General features: G+C 42.6%; 1 long non-coding RNA gene across 1 annotated transcript; it reads right to left on the minus strand.

Annotated features, from left to right (window-relative positions):
- Window positions 1-302: 302 nt before the first annotated feature.
- On the minus strand, window positions 303-19,272 carry LOC149856268 (uncharacterized). Its single transcript, XR_016444499.1, has 3 exons — window positions 19,160-19,272; window positions 4,205-4,249; window positions 303-398 (listed from the first exon to the last, which is right to left on the minus strand). It is a non-coding gene; the product is annotated as an uncharacterized LOC149856268 (long non-coding RNA).
- Between the last annotated feature and the right edge of the window lie 413 nt (window positions 19,273-19,685).

A 19,685-nucleotide genomic window follows, 5' to 3' on the forward strand; every position in this document is an offset into this window, starting at 1 on the left:
AGAGCAGTCAGGAAGAATCAAACTCCAGCAAGAAGCATAGCTGACAGAGCAGAACTAACAGGGAGATTAGTTGATTTGGGATTGATAAATAAGCATTATGACACCTGTCCAGAGTGCTGTACTTAGCTAGCAATATTTCAGGTACCTGACCAGGAAAGGGAAAGCTACCTTAGATATTTTTCATGTATAAGTTCTCAGCAAACATGCTGAACCCCCTAAATTATAGCACTGTAGCCCCAGTATAAATTCTACATATGATTTCATTACTGAGATGACTTACTGGTTGTTTCTTGAAATGCAGGTCTCTCTGTTGACTCCTGAAGAGTAAATTATATTCAAGTCTTCAATAAAAAACAAAACACGACAAAAAAAAATGGACTTTATTTCCCACACAGCATCTGGAATAGCAATGAAGCCAATTTAGTTGAATGAGCTATAGATCTGGAGGATTTTTCCATTTAAATGGGTACATCTACAGATGTACTGTACTGCAGAGTTGACTAATTAGCTCTGTAGTGAAGCCCTCGCTATCTACATATGTGATGGCTGCTGGTATTAAGGCACAGCAAATTACTCTGCTGTGGGATAATACTGTCCCTGACAGTACAATCCTATGGCAGAATTATTTAATTATGTGCGCTGAAATACATGGATAGACAGTGATAGGGGCTGGCTGGGTCCTTAGGGTGCTAAAGTACAGGCTGTATTGTAGCACCCTTGTGCCCCAGCCAGCCCCTCTGCCACCTCAAACTACTAGGGTCCCAGAAGCACATGTAAACGCAGTGCCCAGGAGCAAACTGTGCCAGAGTTTATCACATCACCTTAATGGCATGTGTAGATGCACCCAATGAAAAAGAAAAAATGTACAATATTTTTAAATTAATAGTTTCTTATGTCTAAGCTAACTTTTGTTGCAGCATTATAACACTGTGCATTCCACCTGCATTTCTTAATGATTAGGACATCTTCTAATTGTAGGAAAATGCATTGGAAGTCCCTGCAGTGATTTCTGGGACGGCACTAGACTGCACTAGACAGACTAGTATAGCAAAAAGACAACGTATATAATTCTACTAACTTCTGGATGACAAATTGACCCAAGACCATAACTTCTTTCGTTACAGTCAAACCTAGACTCTCATACGTATCAGCTGGGACACACACAGCATGTGGCCTACAGGGATGCCTGGTGGAGTAGTAGCAATATTGTTGTACAAGATAAAGCTCACTATGACAAGCATTTTATCTTCAAAGTCTGCACCCCAGCCAGCCTCCAACTGCTTTTTGATACAAACAAAGCAATGTACTCAGGAGAAACTTTTGAGTCCTTCTGAGAGTCATCTTGATTCACTGAGGTGGATATTTTCATTAGGAATATAGCAGAAGCATGGTGTAACAGACCAGTGGTCCATCCTGCTCTTATGTCTTTGCCAGTGGCCTACACCAGCTGTTTCACCAGACAGACAACAAAAACCCCATAATGCACCTGGTGGCCTGTGCACAATTATACCACAGGGAGGAAATATTTTTCCTGATCCCAGCTGGTGATTAGCTCAAGCCTTGAAACATGATGATTGATAGCACTTATAGGTTGTCTCTCAGCTGCTGCAAACTGCAGATGTGATTGTACGAGTGTAGGAACTGTCCTAACGGAAAGAAAATGGTTCGATGGTCCATTAATCACAATGGACTCTTAAAGTGCCAGACAGATGGTCAAGCAACAATGGACTTTACTTACAAATAGACATAAATTTTCAAATCTATATAAGTATGACTATATCTACATCCATGTGTGTATCCTTGTGTTAAATGTGTATTTACACACTACCAATCACACTTAGAGAGAAAAGCTTTATAGTGAGAAAGCACTACTGTGGTGATTTTGTAAGTAGTTTACCTACCAGTCCACCACAAATAATCATATTTACGTTTTATAGCACATGCTGCAATAAAAAACACAGGGCTACATTTCCAGTAGTGTTAATCTTCAGGGGAAAATCAGCTGAATATAAAGTACCATTCAGATATAATGCAATTTAGATGAGAGAGGGAGGGAAAGAGAATATATATCTTGAATGAATGCAAAACTTCTGAACACTTCATTTCAGCTAAGTCTGACTTGCATGGAAATATTATTCTGTGGTGAGCAGTAACTTACCAGAGACAATATGATATCAGGGTAAACCCGTCAACACTTAGGGTGCATGCAAATGTTACTCTTAGATCGGCCTAAGGGGTTAGGTTGATCTAAGTGCAGAACTGTACATTCATTCAGCGAACTGGCCAATCCAGTTTAACTTAGTTCACCTAAGGAGGTGTGCTGCATAGACCTGTGCCTGATCTAACCAAACATACACATTTGGAGCACAGCCCTGGGACTGCAAAAGCCCAGCTACCTGCCCCAGCTCCAGGCTGTGCTGATCCTAGCTACCCCTTCCTAAAGCCTTACTGGACTATTTTTAGCCCTCTGACCCTGTTTCCCCAATGCCCCCTCTAACCTGCCAACTCTTCCCACTGCCTTCGACCAGACGGCCAGCTAGGTGGGAGTACAGGTTACCAGGGTGTCAGGTTAGGGTCAGGGTCTGGATCTGCAGAGAGGGGAGCACGGGACCGTATTGAAGGAGAGCTGAGAGGGAGATCTGAGGCACTTAGTCCAGGTTGCAGGCTGAGGTCATAAGCCAGGAGACTCAGACAGCCAGGTGCCAAGTTCTGGGGATGATCCAAGGACAGGGTCAGGAAAAGCTAAAATCGAGGCAGGAGCCAGGAGAACCAGAGAGAGAAATGAATGTGAGGCTTTCTGGAGCAGACCGAGGCTGCTGTCAAGGCATGCCTGAACTTACAGGTGTGCTTAAATGGGCTGAATCCTATTATAGAGAACAGGGGCAGTAGCATTAGCCTGGGATCAAGGTCAGGTATAGAAGCTCAAGTGCTTGGCTGAACAGGGCCCCTGACAACTACCACCACTAGGTCAGAAAATGGGTAAAACAACTTTATTTGCTTTAACTAGTTGAGTGCATACCAGAGTGAGTTTAGTCATCTAGAAATACTCAAGTTATAGAGCATCACAGACTAGAAATATTTTAACTTTAAAATGGTATGTTATTTATAGAAAAGCATTCTTATTTGGCAGAAAATATAGCACATCTACTGTACTTTATTTCAGGCTACATAAAACTTCAAGTTATATATTTCACTGGAAAGACTAAGTGACTTTGAAACAGATATCCAATAATGGGAAAGTTCTGTTGTTTCCTAAGAAATACTTTTAACTTAATGGCTTATCAGGGGAAAAAAATCAGAGTACGAGACAAAGCTGAAAGGTAAACAAATTTAAAACAAAGTTTGTTCTGAAATGTGTATGTAAAGGCAATGCTGTGCTGATAATTTAATAACGTATGTTCCTTTCACCATTACTGCAAAGTTTGTATTATTTTATTCTATAGGAAAATGGATAAAACTAGTTTCACCTGAATTGTTCAATCATCATGTTATTAAGGCAATTCTAAAAGCCACCAGTTCAAGTGTAATTTGGCGGCCAAGGGCTGTAAGGGCAACACACATTCTTCTAGATCTCTATTTTTTCCAAGATTAATTAGTACCTCCCTCTTCCCTGTATTAGACCACTTAACTGCCGCATTATACAAATACATGCTCCCTTCTGGCAATCTAAGTTCAAATCAGTCTCAAGACACAATGGGAATGAAGTTTTATGAAATTAGCTCAGTCACCATTGAATATTTATGGGCCCTGTAAGCCCAGCACATAACTCCATACAATTGACTGTCTTTTGCCTCAAGGGAAGCCCTAAGATGTAACAGGAAATAATTCAAGTCAAGAATGAAGTACATTGGCAGAGTTTTACAACAGAAATGGGCTGGAAGAACTGCTATGTGTTCTGGATTGTGGTGTTGCAGCTCAGATGTGTGTGGACACTAGCAGAGCCCGTCTATGTTGTGTATAGCTCAATGTTTCTTGGACTAATTCTCCTCTTACTTCCACTACCCTTAACCAGGAGTAATTTCCTTTAAATTAATGGATACTGGTGTATATCTGGTGCAAGAGAGAGAACAGACTTTATACATTTACTTTTTCTAGCATTTAATATTCCCTTTTATTTCCCATTTCAAAAAAAAAAAAAGAAGGAAAGAAAGAAAGAAAAAAAATCTACCTGAGACACTATTAAGTAGAATTTAATAATATTCACCTTGTGTAGCTTCATGCATCACATCAATCTTTTAGAGCAAGTGTGCTGGAAAATAAAGGGGGATTTTTTAATAAGACAGTGATATGATGTTGTGAAGTGATAGGCTATATGAATTACTATTATTGTTTCTAGCATAGATCTTTGACACCTGCACAGTAGTAGAAAACACACAATGAAGAGCACTGATTTCACAAACATGCAATTTGTCAAATGACACAAATCAGCTAAATGACATGAAAATATATCTGGAGCCTTCATAATGTCACCTTACATTCCTGATAAGATTTGACAGATATGAGGTGAGGCGAGCCACTTTAAGCTATGCAGAACTCTATTATGGGTTACGATTATTGTATCATTTAATATCAGCTATTTTCTCTTCTCTTCTAGGGTGCTTTTTATTTCGCGGCTGTTAAACTACTGACATACTCTGCACTATTCTAGTTGAAACTGTCTTCCCTTCTCAAGTCAAGGCACATCTTTGTTTGGTATGATGTAAGGAGAAGCCGGAATCCCCATTTGATTGCATCCAGCAAAAAGATCAAATTTAAAAAGATAAATTTAAAAGAAGACAGACAGACTAAGGTGCTGCATTCTTTGGCTGACTTTAATAGAAGATACTGAACCAAAAGCCTCCTTTCCATTGCATTATCAACCCTTTCTGACTCTTATCTTGTCTCTAGCCTGGAATTCTGGTCTCTGAGGTCAAGCTAGCAGGTGTGAGCTATGTCTTTATTATTATTATCATTAATGCATATCCTGAGAAGGGTCTATCATCTCCTGGGCTTTTTCAGCTTGTGACCTCCCACTGAAATCACTGGTAGCTGTGAGTTCAAACTCCCAGAATTTCCCCTACAGTGTCATAGGTATTCAAGCCCTTAACAGGGGAATACAAATGGGGTCAGATTCTGCTCCCAATTATACTTGAATAAATCTGACAGACTTTGCTGCCTCCAGGCATGCATTTGTGCAAACTGAAACAGACTATAATATAAGCTCAAATTTTTACTTTACTGAACGGGGAGAGGAGAGGTATAAAGAGCTTTTTATCACAGTCTGCTTCCATTTGCACCAGTATAAAGTCCAAAAATGAGGAATGCTGTTATAATCGGCCAAAAACACCCCCTAAGAACAATTCTCCAGTCCTCAAGAACTCCAGAAATGCTATACAAACCTGTATTGCTCCTCCATTAATTTTTTCCTTTGCATTATTAATCGATTATTATTTTGCTAATCAGTAGCATATTGATTCATACGTATTTCTGTAACAAGCACTACAAGGCATCTTCAACATGCTGCAATGGCATCTTCCATTGAATGATAAAGCTGGTTTCAGCCATGATCCTGTAAGCATGTGCTTACCTTTACTACCTGAATGGTCCCACTGATGGGATTACATACGGTTGTAAAGGTAAGCACATGGTTTAAGGCCTTTACTTGTTTCCTCTCCCAGTTTCCATACTTTATGTTGCTGTTTTACACAGTTGGGCCCCGTCCACATAAGTGCAGGCATTTGTTTCCCCAGGGACAAGAAGCAGCAGCACACCTTGTGCCATTGCTACTTGAACTCAGGGAATGCCTATGCGACATGTCCTCCAGGTGGGGTACAGGTTACCCCGGGTGGGGTAGGGAAGGTTGAGGCCAGCAACTGTGCTGGCCCCAGCAGCCTCACCTGGATCCTGGGGGCCTTGGGGAGCTGCGGTCATGATGCTCCTGCAGCTGGGAGCCTGGTGGGCAGCCAAAGTGTGGCTCCAGCAGGCCAGTTCTGGTTTTGGATGGCATATGCTGCCGCCACGTGTGCCACCCAGCTTTTTTAAGGTGTGAGTTTTTTTGATCCTGGTATCTCCCAGGGTTAATCCCTCCCACCCCCAAATCTGCAAGGTAGCAATGCAGGGAACACCTGCATGTGCAGTGTGTGGTACTGCAGACAAGTTTGCAGTGCCACATACCACACATTTGCATTCATCTAAGCGTTTTAGTACAATATGTGTCTCCCTATATGCTGGAACTGTGTCTACTCCAACTGTGCCCCTGCCATGATTGGTATGAAACCAATAGAAAGAAATTAGGATGGCAACGATACTTAGAAAAACTGAACATGGAGCCAAGAGGCAGAAGACAAGAGCTTATGCAAAGCACAACATTCAGCTGTTGGGCTACATGAATTTCATTCACCTGCACTTTTTAAGTTTTGAAAAAACATATCAACAGTCTGTGGTTCGCAAAGGCTTTTGGGTTGCATATTGCTACCTAAATCTGATCTACTACAGTGTATCACTATGCTTCTTATTATAAATAATAAAAAGATAACACTGCAATATTGTGACCTCTCCAACCAACCTAAGAGATACTGGAGGGCTATTCTTTATCTGTGTTTATATTTTCCCCTTTCCTCTTCTGTTCATGTAACTTCTGCATGTTTGCTGCATACCCCAGTGTGAGAAACTATAGTAGTTAATACAGTGTTTCATGGCCTAGGGATATTATCCCAATTACACCTGTGCAAATCAGAATAAACCCACTTTATTTCAGCAAGGCCATTCTGGAGTTATACTGACATAACAGATCAGAATCTAGTCGTGTACCTGTAATAAAGAAGGGCTCAGAACGCACATATTCTATAGCCTGAGACAGCACCGCAACTTAGTTTTATGGGACAGTTTAATTGTTAACATTTTTCTAGTTTATGGGAGACAAAAATAATCTGGGTATTTTCATTTGGCAAGTCTATACAGTTTCACCACATAGAAAGACCTCAGTTTCTTTTAAAAGGATGACCTATTTTTTACCATTACTAGCAGTCTTGATCCTTAGCAATTGAAGTCAAATGAAGGAAGCTTAAATTCATTTTTTTTTATTTGCTCACCATTGCATTCAATCCACCCCAAATGCCAAAGGCCTAATTTTCCTAATGATATTTTTTGTATAATTGGACAATTTCAGCATGATAATGAGGCACTGAAATCAAACTTCCCCACAAAGAGAAAAATATATACAAATATAAATATCAACTTAATTGTGCATGCTAATTGTCTTAACAAGTTCACCTAAAAATGTCAAACCTATATTTAAGATGGCAGCAACTCAAATTTGGGCATCAGTGAAATAAAAAGAAACATAGAAAATACAAATAATAGTGCTAAGCTAATTCCTCTCTGGAAAGAATATGGATTTTGTGCTTATAATGTTTCCTTTTTCTTATGTTTCTTTGAGAGAAAATTAAGCTTCATATGAAAATGTCTATAACTGCTGTTATGCTAAAATGAAACTCCTTTTTTAATTTGGGGTGGTCCATGACATTAAAAGATTAGAGTAAAGCAGCACTGGAGCTTAGATTAGCTTCTGAGATTAAGGATAACAAAAAGTCCTTTTTCAAGTATATAGGTAGCACAAAGAAATCTCAGGGTAACTTCAGACCCCTACGAGGCAGGGCAGGGCAGTTGGTGATGGACGCGCGAGAGAAGGTAGAACTCTTCAACAAGTTCTTTGCCTCCGTGTTCCTGTCTGCTGACAATGGGGTGCTCTCGGGTGACAGCGTAGAGAGGCTCAGGAAGGATGCGAGTCCCCCGACTGTTAGTTCAGACCTAGTTAAGGATTACCTGGAGGGCTTAGATGTGTCCAAGTCAGCAGGCCCGGATGACCTTCATCTGCAGGTGCTGAGGGAATTGGCTGGTGTCATTGCAGAGCCATTGGCATGACTGTTTGAGGACTCCTGGTGCTCGGGCCAAGTCCCTGAGGACTGGAAAAGGGCCAATGTGGTCCCTATTTTCAAGAAGGGGAGGAGGGAAGAGCCTGGCAACTACAGGCCAGTCAGCCTCACTTCTATCCTGGGGAAGGTCTTTGAAAAAATTATCAAGGGCCACATTTGTGAGAGCCCTGCAGGGGAAGTGATGTTGAGGGGTAACCAACATGGGTTTGTGCTAGGCGGATCCTGCCTGACTAACCTGGTCTCTTTCTATGACCCGGTAACAAAGAGCTTAGATGGGAAAGAGGAAGTCAATGTCATCTTCTTGGACTTCCAGAAGGCCTTCACACAGTGTCCCACCCAATTCTGGTGGGCAAGGTGAGGGACTGTGGCATTGACTAATGCAGTCACATGGGTGGCAAACTGGCTCCAAGGGCAAACCCAGAGGGTGGTGGTGGATGGGTCAATGTCGACCTGGGAGGGTGTGGGCAGCGGAGTCCCCCAGGGCTCGGTCCTTGGGCCGGTGCTGTTCAACATCTCTGTTAGCGACCTGGACGAGGGTGTGGAGAGCACCTTGTTCAAGTTCGCTGATGACACCAAGCTGTGGGGTAAAGTGAACACACCAGCAGGCAGGGATCGCATCCAGGCAGACCTGGATAGGTTGGAGAAGGTGCAGTGCTGCACCTGGAGAGAGGGAACCAGCATTACGGTTATGGTTAGGGGCTGACCCTCTCAGCAGCACAGAGGCAGAGAGGGATCTTGGAGTCAGGATTGACTCCAGGGTGAATATGAGTCACCAATGCGACAAAGCAATAGGCTGAGCCAACCGCACCATGTCCTGCATCAACAGGGGCATCACTAACAGGTCCAGAGAGGTCTTGCTCCCCCTCTATGCAGTGCTGGTCAGGCCGCAGCTGGAGTACCATGTCCAGTTCTGGGCGCCGCACTTCAAAAGGGACGTGGAGAACCTGGAGAGGGTCCAGAGGAGGCCACTCGTATGGTTGAGGGCCTCCGTGGCCAGCCCTATGAGGAGAGGCTGAGGGACCTGAATCTCTTCAGTCTCCGCTAGAGGAGACTGAGGGGGGATCTTGTGGCTGCCTACAACCTTATCAGGGGCCACCAACAGGGACTCGGGGAAAGTCTGTTCACCAGGGCCCCCCTTGAAGTCACCAGGAACAATGGCCACAAGCTGAGGGAGGACAGGTTTAGGTTAGATATTAGGAAGAACTACTGCACTGTAAGAGTGGCCAGAGCCTGGAATAGGCTTCCCAGAGAGGTGGGGCTCTCACCTTCCCTGGAAATCTTCAAGAGGAGACTGGACCCCTGCCACCCCCAGTGCTCCTTCCTGCCCATGGCAGGGGGTTGGACTAGATGATCTGTCTAGGTCCCTTCCAACTCATTGATTCTATGATTCTATGCGTTTCACAGGAAATTCAATTAATGTGCAATATAACAAGGACTGCCTAAATTAAAGCTAAACCCACTCTGCATATCAATCCAAACTCTGATGTAATCATTAAGGGTTAGAGAACTGCATTTCAGAAGAATCCATTACTCTGCAATCCAACTGAAAAAGGAAGACCTGATTTTAAATTGCAAAGTTCCTTTTCTCAGGAAAACATCTTCAGCCTCAAAAAATGATCAAGTGACCACAGGGGCTGGGTGGCAGCATACTGCCCCCACCTGCTCCCCCATCACTCATGACAGGCAATTTGCTAGTTCTAATATATTAAAAGCCTTTGTCCGTCTGTCTGTGTGTAATGCTCTGGGCCATCTGTACTGTGCATGAGCCGCCGAAAGGATGCACACCAATTGGCTGCAAAGGCATTACAGACAGAGGAGAAAGGGAGCTGCTTGGGCTCCCCCCCCAACAACAGCCAGCAGGATGGGGGAAGTGGTGGGGAAGAGGGGAGGGAGGGAGGGGAGCAGGAAGGGGGAGTTTCCAATGGCAGTGCCTCCCCTCTGCCACCGCCCCCCCCCACACCCTGCTGCTGCCACTGCCACTCAACCCTGACAATAGCCAGCAGAGATGGGGGGTGGCGGGAAAGGTGGGAGGCAGGGAGGGAGAGATGTTGGCTGCTACTGGGTGCAAGCTACCCTCCCCCTTGATCCTGGGAGTGTGGGGTGGAGCTGGGTGGGGGGGCACAGGGCCAGACACAGGAGGTGGGGGTGACGCAGGGGATAGGGGAGGTGCACGGGCCCAGAGGTAGAGCAGTGGGACTGCAAGGCACTGGGTGGTGCCCCTCCATCCCCACGCACTCCAACCCCATCATTCATGATGGGCAATTTGCTAGTACATATATAATAAAGAAAATGGCTGTGGGGTTTTTGCTGCTAGTTCTGCATATTAGGTAACATCTAGACTGATTGAATTTGTTTTTAAAGAAGAGAGATGCAGGCAGCATGTCGTCTTCATGTTAATTTGCACTGTACTGAGGACTTCCTTTGCTCATTTTATTTCCTCTATAAAACTCTATGTCAAAATGATATTCTCTTTGTAAATAACTGAATACTTAAGATGTTCAATCATGTCATGTGTTAACGTGTTCTAGTACTTTTGTTGGGTGTAGGAAGAAAACACATCCATCTTATAAACGTCGAGCTGGTTGTTTCCATTCACTTTCAGTGGAGCAGACAGGTTTTTCAGGTACTAATGATCTGGGTCAACTTGTGGGAGGAGGTCCAGATTCCAGTCAGAATTGCTTTTCTGGAATCTTGAGATATTTCAATTCATTCCTCTTTCTTTCACTCATGTCTTGTCCTAAACTGAATGGAATGCTATAGGACAAGATTGTCTGCCCCCAAAAATGTTACAGATACAGTGCTAACTGAGCACCACAGTTACCAGATATCTCAGGATTCATCAGCATTCCATTTAAGTGCCACAATGAGCACATCTACATGTGTATTAGGGTGCTTTATTTAATGCACATTAAATCTAGTACCTCCATTGTGAGGTCCTAGGAAAATGCGCAATAACTGAAGTGTGAGGGGCATCTTACACACACTCCAGAAGGCATGGGGGGGCACTTAAATTAGCGAGCCACACTAATTAAAAGCTCCTAAGCATCGCAAGTATCTGTGTCCCCGCTCTGAAAATTGGCAGTGGGTCACTTTAAACTAAAGCTCATTGAATGAGCATGGGGACACTGATACATGTGATGCTAGAGTCTGCTGCAGTGCGTTAATCAAGTCTGCTCTGACACACTGGACTTCCAGTGCCCTGCATGTGTATAGGAGCCCATGCTTAATGTGCATTAAAATAGGCTAATGTTCATTAATGTGCACATGTAGACATGCCTAATGTCAGAGCCAAAGTACCTACGCACATTCGATTTAACACAAGGTATTAAAAATGCCTTCACCATGAAAACTGCCGGTTCTAAAATATGCGATGTCGGTAGCACACGCTTTAAACTCAGTAGCACACGCCTTATATTAAAGTTGTAAACATCAAGAAAAGATGTGCTGCTATTGAGCAATGGAATTAAGTTGAAGTAACAATTGGAAATGAATAAAAGTCTAAATATAATTACAGGAAAAATTCCAGCAGCCAAAATTTGTTAGCCTATGAGGTGACCTCCAAGGGTCACCAAAGCCCTATCCTCAAAGACACTCTGACTCAGACATGAGGAGGCGCTAGAAAAAATAATGCAGAGGGCAAGTCTGCGATGGCAAGAACACGAACTAGCTGGTCCAGTAGGCCTCTTCCATCTCTAGCTTCCACATGCCAAATTAAAATATTACCTCCCTGGGCCTTGCTTTGAGTAGGAGAGAAAGAGAACTACAGCTGCTAAAGGCAGAACAGATGCAGGCAGAGGCCTGAAGAGACCACACAGCAATAATTCTTACTTCTGCCTCTAAATGGAGCAGCAGGAACTCCCTGCAGCATCTGCTGCCAGATGTCAGCCTAAAATCAAGAGTGGAAGGGCAAACGAGGCACATACCTTTTCAGGCTAACCCCAACTCCTTTCTCAAGGCTATGGATCACTGCCAAGTACACAAGCACTGCTCAGCACTCAAAGGCACTTTCCCATCTCGCTCTCCCAGCCCCAACATCTGGCAGAGACAGACAGAGACAGACCTTACCCCTCTGGGCCAAATTCTGTGTCACATCAGCGCACACCTATTGAAGCTAGTGAGTTTGCACAAGTGTAAGAAGCAGACCTGAATCTATGACCCTGTTAGTTCAGGTAGTGCCTAATAGTGACTGTTTATAAGCTATATACAAAGCATGTGCCTCCTTTGAAGGAAAAGTGGACTGATGTTTATTATTATATATAGCACTCACACATCTGTCTATATACACAGTGGTTATATATATCTAACCACTGAAGTCAATGCAGGTAAGGGCTTTTCTGTTTTGCTTTGGTGTGGTTTTTTTAGGCAGTAAAGTATTTTTATATTTTAGAGAAGTGGGTTTTAATTCCCTCCTCACCCAGCATAGCTAGAGGTGATTGTAATTCACAGGTTTATCAAAGAGACAAAGGCAAAATGTTCATGCCTACAGCAAAGGAACATCATTTACATTTCAAAAAAAAAAATCAAGAAAAAGGACTGAATGGATAAGAGAGACCAGTAACATGGGAAACAGTGCCCCTCAGCAAGCAGCAGTGGATGAACCAGTCAAGAGCTGACACATTTTACCACAGCGCTTGCATCTCTCCCTGCCATAATCATGCACATATACAGACAAAGACGCACACACATAAACAAGCCAGAACCTCATCCAGCAGACACAACTCCTTCAGTAGTAAAGAAAGATCATATATAGGGCCCAAAGTGAGCAGCTGAGGACTAAATCCTTGGCTAAGTAGCAACAGTATGAAACGTTATGGCCTGTATTATTCCGAAGGTCAGATAAGATGACTTAATGGCTCCTTCTGTCTTTAAACTGTACAAATGGATCTATGGATATGGTAACATATTAACCCTACCAACAGCAGGAAATAGTTATATTAGGACTCAGTCAGTCAGTAAGTCAAGAAAAACAAAAAAGCCCATTTCTTCCCTCACCTCCCAAGGAGCATACTGTCAGGCTTGCTCCAGAATTTTCTTTTAAAAGTATGGTTGGAGAAGGGTAACAAGTGCAGGCTAATGAAAACCCAGAGTGCTTTGAAATGGTTCGTGTCGATTATTCAGAGTTCATGGCATAAGACTGGCCATTTAAGTTATGAGGCATCGTTGCGGCGGCCAGACTGGGTGACTGAAACTTATATCAATCACACAAAAAATTCAATGTGAGCAAACACTTTTACAAAAAACAAGGGTTTCCTGGATACCAGTGAGCTGCTGATAACACTAGCCTGCAATTAAACTCATCCATTTCAGTGCAAAATATTCTTCAGGGGGGTTTTTGGACAGTGGAGTGGGTAGGGGAGGGGAAGGGGTTAGTGTGCACAGATTACTGTCCCAAGTACGTGTGACCCATCTGCCATGCACCCTGCTCCAGCCATCTCCTTTAATTAAAGCTTCCATAGTAGCTACTAATATGCCATGTGATGAGCGCTGCTAGAAACATGACAAACAACTTGCCTTTCAGCTACTGATTTATCCCACCTACTATGCAAAGGAGAAGAGATGTATCTGGCATGTTTTGAAGCAAATGAATAACCAGCATGAATCCTATTGGTATCTTCTAATTTTAATACAACTTGATGTAAGACTGAATTAGGTTAATGTAAAGTTAAAAATAGCTGTTCCTGTTATCAGAATTGTTCGCTAATTTTGACACAAGCCAACATTTGCTTTTATTAGGAACCCACAGGAGTAATTTATCTAAATTAAGTTGCAACACAAAATTAGCAATTGCACAGCTGGGCCCGTTGCTTTCTCTTTGTTTTGAATCTTCTTTACCCAATTTTCGATGCCAAATTAAGAAATACTAAATCTATGATGAACCTTCTTATTATCAGTTAACCCAATCAGTGTTAGGAATTCTCAGACTGATGCTATTATCCACCCTGGTTTCTCAAGGCTCAGTGGAAAAAACCAGCAGCCATTTTGTAATTTTTGCCTCTGAATACACCAAATATCATGAACATTTTCTTGAAAAAAATAGATCCTAAAAGACAGGGTACACTTACCCCAAAGCTTGAATTATTATCAGTCAGAAGCACTAATCTGTAGTTCAAACAGTGAACTGGTTAAAGAACCAGTCAACTGGTTAAAAAATGAATCAAAGCAAACAAAAAAAAGAAAAGAGCTCCACTCAAATAGAGCACATCACATTCAATTACTTGTTTAAATTCAGTTTTCCAGATGGGCGAACTGAGGCAGAAAGAGGTCCAATAACTGGTGGCATGTCCATCTACATATGTCACCATACCTTTGGGCTAAATTTATCCATAGTACAGTTCCAGTCCAGCTGTGTTGCTGGGATCAGCATGTAAAATGGGTTGGGATTTATATATATATAAATATATATATATAGGCCAAAACAAATTATACTGGAAAACTTTCCGGGTCAAGGACAACATTTCTGGTCAGAAATTTGGAGACTGAGATCCACCCCAGAAGTCCTAGTGACGATATATTGTGGGAGGTTCCTAGCTAGAGGGCCTTGCCCCTCCACTCAGGGTCAGACTGATCATTGTATTTGGGAGCAGAAAGAAATGTTATCCCCATGGTCAGATTGGTACAGACTATGAGCGGATTTGCCTTCCCCTCTAGTTGTCGTGTGGCCCTCTACCCAGGATCTCCCCAGCAGACAGGCTGCTTGCAGCCATTGGAGGGGGGAGAGACAGCACTTTAAACTCAGCATGCTCCCATGCTGAGTCCAGTGCACACCCAAAAGAGCCATTGCATTAGTTGGACCCAGATTTCCCAACATCTGTATAGACTGGGGGCTTTAGTGGGGCTTTTTTGATGCTTTTATCTAATAGTTGATTGAACTGCCAAAAAGTCCCGCTGAAGTGCCCAGTCTATACAGATGCTGAGGAACTGCATCCAAGTAATGCCCTGCTACTTCCAGTAAAGCAGTAAAGCACGTTTCCCTCTCCCCCCCACCACCCATCTGTCAGCACCCATATTGCCAACATTTTACAGAAACAGGATATTAGCTGCCATGGTCCCCCTGCTTTACCTGTGGCAGGTTCAAGTGTTAGGTCTGTGTGGTGTCAGGGTTGACAGTCATCTTATGTAGAGTTTAGATTATGGATTGTATAGGGAAGTTTGTTGGTTTAGGATAGTTTGAATAGGGATGATCCTGTTTCAGGTGGACAGTTGGACTACATGACCTTTGGAGGTCCCCTCCAGCCCTACTTCTCTATGATTCTATGACCAGGTTCAAATCCCAAAATTTCCCCTCAGTTATTCAGTGAATCTGGTATACTAGAGATAAGAAGTGCCATACTGGGTCAGACCAGTGGTCCATTTCGACCAGTATCCATCTCCAACAGTGGCAGGAATGGATGCTTTAGTGAGAACACTGAACCAGACATATTAAGAGTGATCTATGCCCTATCCATTACCCTCTCTGGCATCCACAATTATTAATTTAAAGATGCCGGAGGAAACATCTTTAACCATTCTGCTCAAAAAGACATTCTATTTTGTATAAATAATGAAATATGCATGGGGTAGGAAGAGGCTGACTACATGAGAGTGGTTAAGGCATGTATCTACAATGTGGGAGCACCAGGTTCAAGTTCCTGCCTTGGCTGGCTTGGATTTGGGTATTTCCAAATCCATTTCCTATGCACTGGGTTGTTGAGTAGTCTGGAATGGGCTGTTCTCTTTTCTCCCCCCACAGAACATTTAAAAGGTTTCTTTTCATTCTGAGACAGCAACAAATAATGGATTTTTTTTTTTTGCAAAATAGAATTTTAATCATCAGCCAGTCCTCATCAGCTGTATAATGCCAAAAGAGAATTTCACCAGCACTCCTTCTGAGTGATGTCATGCTATTGCATTTTTTGTATCACTCTGACATCAGATACATAATTGCAGGAAGGATAAGAAAAAGGAAGAGGGCTGCAAAGCATAATATGTTTACTTGGTCATAAATATCTTCAGCAGCACTGTAGGGATGGGAGGACAACCGAAGTATCATTTTGGTTCTATGGGGAGTATGGAAAATGACCAACCAGGTATACTGTTATGTTTTGGGGAGTTTTTTTCTGCACAAGTTCTGTTTTTCAAATTGTATCATGTCTGTCACTGGAGTTTCCTCTGATATCAATCATGGACTACAGTCTGTCTTTTTATGATAACATCAGTTTGGCTACCAGACTGCCTCTGGATCCATCAACCCAGCAGTAGTGATAGTGTTTCTCTCTCTCTCTCTCTCAAGAGGAATGAGCTATGAAAAGAAGATTCATGCTTTTGCTGCTTTGTTGCCTTGTGTCCTGCAATTTCCCTTTCCAAGGTGTTGCAGTAAGAGCCATATATCAGCTAAAATGGGCTCTGAACTCAAACTAAAATGTTTCACTTATGCATATTTTCATCTCTGCTTGAAGGCAGTAGACTGACTTTGAGTTAAGTGATCAGATAATATGTTTGTTTTTTTTCCTGTGGCAATACAAATAGCTCTAAGATCACTATGGTGTTTAACATACATCTTATTAGAAATAAACATATTACAGGAACAACTTCTTTCCAACCTTTTGAGAAACTGTTTTTTCCACTCAGACCAGACATCAAACACTACCGTTGTCTGTTTTCGGGCAATGTAAATGAAATAGAGATGGATCTGAGGTATATGGCTTTAGATCCAGCTATGGAGTTTTACAATCTTCGGGGGAACGTGACTCCATTATACAAACAAAATTCAGGTTCAAAATTGGATCTCCATTTTTTCAAAGTTGCTGGCTATGTGCGTAGTCTAGCAGGAAGAACATCTGAAGTTCCACATAGCTTAATTGCATCTTTGTTTAGCCAAGTCCTTCAGCACATGTTTAATTTTAAGCACACAGTGAAATTTTATCAAAGTCAATTAATGAACATTATTTAATGTTAAGCACCCTATTGATGGATTTCAGTCGATGTTGAATCACAGCTTATCAAAGTGTAACTCCTTGATATTGGAAGATAATTTTTTATCTACATTATTTCATCCCACCCCCCAAAGAATAGGTTGATACTACTATTTGGCCTCTAATGATGGCTGTAGTTAATGGGTACTTAAAGCTAAGCCTTCTATACCACAGGAAGAAGGCAGACAGGCAGAAGCCTTTGGGGAACCAGCTAACTGCTGGGCACCCACCTGAAGCCTCAGACAATCTGTGCTAGAAGGTGCACAGCCCTGCATCTTTTAAGTGAAAGATGAACATTTTCAGCACTTTCTAACTGTCTAGTAAATGCTTATGCGAAAGGCTGCAGTTTTCTTTAAAGGACAGAAGAAAGAACAAGCACTTTATCGGCATCATTTACCAGGCAGGACTTTTTTTCCTTCTGTTCCAAAGCAGTACATTAACTCCAAGAGCCATTTAATTAAATTAACCCGTCAGAAATATTCATGTTGCACCTATTAGGTAAAAGAACTCACATAGCCACGTAAAGCCCCTCCAAACAAGAGCTAATTTGTTGTTTCAAGTCTGAATCATGTTAGCCTGAGACCAGACCAGGTACACTAGAGATATCTGAAGTGATTTTAATTGCCTGAAATTCAAGCACTGTCAAACTGTAGGGCAAGAAAAGAGCCTTTACAGTTATCTTGCTGCTATAGACAAGTAGCATGTCTGAGCTTGAAATGCTTCTGCATGATAAGGGGCTTAAAATAGTAATCAACTCCTGTTATTTAAACAGAGGTCTGGCATTGACTCCTGTGGTTTTGTGCACATACACAGAGTTGGTAACTAGGTCATACCGACAGGAGAAACAGTTACTGGAAAATAACTTCTGCCCGGTCAATGTAGGAATAATAAATGGAGCCACAGTGGTACGGAGCGAGGGATTAGAGTTAGAATTTAGCAGCTCATTTCTGGTTTTCTCCATGGCCCTCACAGCAGGGATAGGCTATAAAAATTTGGAAGCTACTTGAACCCAGGCTAAACACAAGGCACACAGAGTGCTTCCCATATTGGCCATAATAGAATCAGGGTGGGAAAGGACCTCAAGGGTCATCTGGTCCAACCCCCTGCATAAATGCAGGAATGTTATTCCTAAATTATCCATTATCAAATGCCTCTTGAAAACCTCCAGTAAATAAGAGTCTACAGCTTCCACAGGTAAGGATGTTTTCCCTGGGCACATCTACATGAGGTGCTTACTGCAGTTCCCTAATTAGCTCCACAGTAAAATCTCCACATCTAGACTATACTATAACCCTACTAGGCTGCAGTAAGCTAATTAACTCCACTGTACATGAGTACTTGTAAATACAAGTACTGTCCTGTGACAGAGTTCTTCAATCCATAGCAACCCATGTGTAGATGCTGATGGGGGCTGGCTGGGGCATGAGAGTGCTTCAGAGTGGGAGCTGCCTGCCAGCTAGCCCCACACTGGAGCACCCTTGGGCCCCAGCCAGCCCCTCCGCAGCACATTGAGCTAGGTCAGAGCCATCCTGGATTGCTCTGATCTGGCTCAATGTGCTGCAGTCCCAGGTGCACATTCAAACGTGGTGTCTGGGAGCAATGGACTCCAGCACGATATGTGCTGCAGTTCATTGTTTTGCATTAATGTCATGTGTAGACATGTGCCCTGAGATATAATCTAAATCTGCTTTGCTGGTATGCTCATCTTCTACTTCCCCCTAACCCTCACACACACCCTGCATCAAGGACAGGCTGACCTGGAGAGGCTCTATGCCTATTCATCAAAGCCACACAATTCCTCATGCTTGGCAGCCCCAGGGAATCCATGCTACTGCTGTCACCTCAGCAGAACCTGTGTGAGCAGTTTGTGTTGATGTGTGCCTAGGAAGTAAGCTTGCACTTTCATCCCTTGCCCCATCCTGCCCCTTCCCCCCACCCCCCTTGCCAAAATTGCAAGGTGTGCCTCTGCTACTATTCGTGTTACTTCAACAAAATTGCTAGTATTGAAGTGTATTACTTTATCTAAGCAATGTCAGGCAGTAGAAGTAACTGATATAGTTGAGCAGTGTCACATTTATATGGAAGGCAGATGCCATTCGATCTTTAACTGCATTTTCTGAACAGACCATTATTTCCTTTCTATGACTTAGGAAACATCATTTGTTTCACCCATCTTTCTACACACAGAATTTTTTTGCATATTGCAAGTTTCAAATCAAACTTATCTATTCAGAGGAGTCTCAGAAAATAAGAATTGAGCCAAATGAACTCTGTTTGTACTGTAGTTTCGCTTACCCAGATGGCTGAAAGAGTCTATTCATCCTTTTACAGTATCTTCTCCATGCAGTCTCTACTTCCCACAGCTGAAATTAAGAGACTGAATTCCTCTGAGCCAGTATACACATTACACCTTTAGAAAGCAACAAAATGAAGATGTTAATTATGAAAGAAGAAGCTGCCAGGATTATTAGAGATGTGTCAAGCAAATTAGAAACCGTTATTCATATGGTGAATAGTTTAACATATGCTTGGAATTTTTTCATCTGCAAGACCGTAACACACTGGACTGCTTCTTGTCCCCAGGCCATCTACCTGTGGCAAGGATATCACAATGAATCCCCACACTTCCAATTTATTTCTACCCTCCAAAGGCCTCTTTCTGGTAAAGCAATGTATTGAAATGCTGCCACAATTTCCCTCCAGAGTATGGTCACAACTGGGTTGTGATTCTGAAAGAGAAAGATCTACAGATGGATCCTTCATATCCCGTTAACATCTTCCCATTTCTTTCTTATTACACCTCACTGCAACTTAATTAATA

Source organism: Crocodylus siamensis, chromosome 10, assembly GCF_052110815.1.
Source record: "Crocodylus siamensis isolate JL-2025a chromosome 10, ASM5211081v1, whole genome shotgun sequence".
Classification (NCBI taxonomy): domain Eukaryota; kingdom Metazoa; phylum Chordata; order Crocodylia; family Crocodylidae; genus Crocodylus; species Crocodylus siamensis.